The 4,571-nt window shown below is 49.3% G+C and overlaps 1 pseudogene; it reads left to right on the top strand.

Moving 5' to 3' along the window:
• Nucleotides 1–2,344: 2,344 nt before the first annotated feature.
• LOC117999589 lies at nucleotides 2,345–4,218 on the top strand (annotated as a pseudogene).
• Nucleotides 4,219–4,571: the final 353 nt, after the last annotated feature.

Raw genomic sequence — 4,571 nt, forward strand, 5'->3', positions numbered from 1 at the left:
TTGGTAATTGCACCTGCCCTGTTCCAGACACTCCCTGTTGAGACTCCAGAAGACTCAGGCAGTGGAGCGGGGTCTCCTCGAGAGAACATGTGCTTGCATAAAAAATAAATAACTTTATTGGGGGCGCCTGGGTGGCTCAGTCAGTTAAGCATCTGACTTCGGCTCAGGTCATGATCCCAGGGTCCTGGGATCGAGCCCTGCGTCCGACTCCCTGCTTAGTGGGAAGTCTGCTTCTCCCTCTGCCCCTACCCCCGTGCGCGCACACGTGCTCTCTCTCTCTCATTCAAATAAATAAAATCTTAAATAAATAAATAAAAAATAGCTTTATTGAAAAGTAATTTACATACCATAAAATTTACCCATATGAAGGTAAGTCTTGATGAGTTTCACTAAATTTATGCAGCTGTGCAGCCATCACCACAGTCCAGTTTTAGAACACCCCAGAAAGTTCTCCGTGCAGGAAGTCTTCATTCCCGCTCTCACACCAGGCAACCGCCGATCTGTTTGCTGCCTCTATGGTTGTGCCTTTTATAGGAACTTGCTATCACTGGGATCACAATATGCAGCCTTCCGTGTCTGACTTCTCTCACGTGGCAGCATGAGTTTGAGGTTCATCCATACTGTAGAATGTTCAGGAATCTGTTCCTTTTTATTGCTGAGGAGTATTCCATTGTGCAGACACAACACCTTTTGTTTATCTATTTGTCGACTGATGAGCATTTAAATTATTCCAGGTGTGGGGCTATTCTGAATAATGATGGTGTGAACATCCATATACAATTCTTGGTGTGGTCATATGTTTTCATTTCCCCTGAGTAGAATTGTTTAGTCATATGGTAAATGTGTGTTTAACTTTTTAAGAAACTGCCAGACAATCTCAGAACATCGTTTTTGAGGCTAGAGAAGACCAAAGAAGCGACAGAGTGTACTTGGCACCATCCAGAGTTGTCCTCTGTCCCCTCTTCTCCCCGCTCCACCCCTGTGAGCGTCTCTCTTTTTGTCTCTGTTAACCTGTCAGTCTTTGTTTCTCAGCAAACTCAGTTTATTCAGAATGAAATTGTTTAGTGCTCATCTGAGTTTGGGTTTTTTTCATTGTTTCCGCAACAAGCAATGTATCTTCTGTCAAATGACACAAATAGGAAATGATCTTGTGTGGTCTTTGTTTCTTGCCTTAGGAGAAAAAAAGTCATTTTCTGAAATCGCTTTTTTAGTCACTGTGAAGGATTCTGTCTGGTCTGTGGTAGACTAGCTGGCTGATGTGAACCACTATCTCGTGGGCCGTGAGGAAAGTCCAGTCAGTGTCCAACAAGAGGGGGTGGCTCTGGGTTTGAGCCCTGGCTCTGCTCTTGGTCTGACTGAGCACTACATTCTGGGTCACCCCTGGCCCACCAGCCTTCTGGCAGTGATGTTTGTTAACTGGACACCCAGCAACTGTGTAAATGCCCCATGAGGATTCTGAACAGATTCCGCACCACACAGTTGCTCTGCTTGCATCCCAAGGGGCTTTCCCACGTGAGGAAGCCTCCCACGAGCTTCATTCCCCGGAACTCCCCCAAGCAGAAGCACTGTATCCCCAGCTGAAACAGGACAGGCTCTGGGACAGAAATGCAGGTTCTTGTTCCCACTCCAACACTTACCACTGGCATGGTCTCAAGCAAGCAATTCACTTATAATCTTCAATTTCCTCATCTCTTGTGTGTGGGTCTCCACCTCATGGGGTTTTAAATCCAATGCAGTAATCCTAAACTCACCTCAGATGGCACTTGCCATGTAGTAGGTGCTTACTGAATGCTAGTTGGATTCTTTCCTATGACATTCCCCCACAGAAGCTAGTAAGCCATCATCTGAAAGCCTGAGGGACAAGGGGAGAAGAAATGCCACCTAGGACCCACCGTCCCTACCCTGTACCCCTTTGTGTTCAGTTCAACAAGCTGGTTCTTCTGACCAGGTACTGTGCTTGACTGAAGGATGCAAAGGGGAAGGAGACAGTCTAGTATGAAATATGGACACAGACTGGCGGTGGAAGAGGAGGTTCCACAAAGAGTGAAGGTGTGTCATCTGTCAAGACCCTCCAGCATTGGGACGCCTGGGTGGCTCAGTTGTTAAGCAGCTGCCTTTGGCTCAGGTCATGATCCCAGGGTCCTGGGATCAAGCCCCGCATTGGGCTCCCTGCTCAGCAGGAAGCCTGCTTCTCCCTCTCCCACTCCCCCTGCTTGTGTTCCCTCTCTCGCTGTGTCTCTGTCAAATAAATAAATAAAATCTAAAAAAAAAAAAAGACCCTCCAGCATTAACATGACGCTGAGGGGGGAGAGGGTGGTGGGCAGTGATTGGAGGGCAGCCCCAGCCTATGGAAAAGACTCCTGTTCTCAAAACCTAAGTAGGGCCCTTCTGCCACAGCAGCCATTGAAGAGAAGCTGCCATGGCTCTGCGCTACCCCATGGCCATGGGTCTTCACAGGGGCCACAGGACAGCCAAGAATGTGAGCAAGCTGACACACCACGACCGCCCACAGCACCTCACCAAACACGCCAAGTTCATGCCCTCTATGAGCAATGAATGCACCAAGGAGCTGCTCAAGGTCTCCAAGGACAAATGGGCCCTCAAGTTCATCAAGAAGAGGGCCAGACTCACATCCACACCAGGAAGAAGTGCGAGGAGCCGAGTAATGTCCCAGCCACCATAGGAAGGCTTCCAAGGCTGCCAAGAAGGACTCAGCCCCTCCTCCAGGTCTGTGCATAATAAAACCTTTACAGAAGAAGAAGGGGGGGGCAGGGGGAGCTTTCCAGTGCCAATGTATTGAATTCCTCGCCCAAAGGGCTTTCTCATCATTGTGTACTGTTGTGGTTGTTGTCTGTTTATTGTACATAAAGCACTTCAATTAAGTTTGTGTAAGGGGCACAAAACAATTATTTTGTGTTGCCCATGATGCTATGGATCAGGAATCTGGACAGAGGCGGGTAGGATGGCCTGTCTCTGTTCTGTGACAGCTGGGGCCTCTGCAGGATCCTGGAATCATCTGGAGTTTCCTTCACTCCAGTCTGGCATTGGAGCTGGCGTGACTTGATGTCTGAGCTCTGGTGGGACTGTCACTGAAGCAACTCCGTGGGGCCTTTCTGAGAGGCTCTGGCTCTCCGGTGCAGCGGCCGGGTCCTGAGAGGGTGAGCAAGCTTGCCGGGAGAGCCAGGCGGAACCTGCCTGGCCTGTGAGATGCGGACTCGGAGCCACACAATTCCACTGGACTCTGCTGCACACCCAGACTCAAGGGGAGGGCCCAGAGGTCCCACCACTTGATAGGAGGAAGGACAAAGGATAATAACCCTCTCACAGGTACATAGAGCGCTGGGCGGTAGCCCAGCCAGTTTTTTGTATTTCTGTCCGTCCCACTCCAAGTCTAAGAACCCCCGGAGCATGAACTGAGTCCTAGTCACCCTTGGCCCAAGCTCATAGTCCAGGGGCAGGCAGTCGGGGACCCTGTCATACTGCAGGACCTCAGACAAGGGCTCTTAGTGCATGCAGTTTAGAGAGGGGATGTTCCGAGGAGAGAGGGAGTGAGGGAAGAACAAGGGCAGGGGAATAAAGATAAGCCAGGAGACTAACTTCAAAAACAACCACTATTTACTTAGTTCACAATTCTGCTGGGCAGGTCCGGTCTGGACTAGGCTCTGCTGATGTTGGCTGGGCTCACTGCCATGTCTGAGGTCAGGCAGTAAGTCAGCTTAGGCACCTAGTTCCAGAGAAACACACATATTCATCGTATCACAAAGTTGGTCTCACCTTGAGTCAGGGGGGCCAGACTTATTACCTGAAGCCGTGTCAGCCAGCCATTGGCTGCAGGCTGCCATGGGTGGGGAGAGGGACTAGCTGTGCTCTGAGGGACTCGTGGAGGGGAGCCAAAAACAAGGGAAGAGGGGTGTCTGCAAGGTTGCAACCAGTACTCACAGACGCTGGAGACTGGGGCAGGCATCATCTGCATCTGCTATAGGTCTCTAAACTGAGGCCTGAAGGATAAGATTTGGCCCCCTGAAGGGTGGGGAAAGTGTCCTGGGTGAAGCTGACCATATTTGCAGATGGCCAGAGACACAAGAGAGCAAGGCCAGCCCAGACATGTGGGTGATGCGGATGGACAGTGTTGAGAACATAGGGGGTGCAGAGGTGTCCAGGAACCTGATGTGAAGTGTCTCATATGATTGTATATAATGAGGGTAACATTTCTGAGGCATTAGCCCAATATTTCTGTATCAGTCAGTATAGGCTAAGTTACATCACATAACAAAAAACACCCAAATCTTTGTAGTTTAAAGGAAGATTATTTCTCATTCTTGCTACATCCTTTGCCATCTGTCGGGGGTCTTGGTTGTTTTCACACAAGGCTCCAGGCTGACAGAACAGCCACCACCCAGAGCATTCCTCCCATAGTTGCCAAAGTGCAGTGATAGCCCACCCCCCAAACAACAACAATAAAAACCAGACTTGAATTGTGAAAGCGTGTTTAGGAATAGAAAGTCACCTCAAAAATGCTGAAATTACTCTTCATCAAAGAGATAGATCAGTCCTAAACATATATGCATATA

This window comes from Mirounga leonina, unplaced genomic scaffold (genome assembly GCF_011800145.1).
Source record: "Mirounga leonina isolate KUSES-001 unplaced genomic scaffold, KU_Mleo_1.0 Mir_115, whole genome shotgun sequence".
NCBI classification, from domain to species: Eukaryota; Metazoa; Chordata; class Mammalia; order Carnivora; family Phocidae; genus Mirounga; species Mirounga leonina.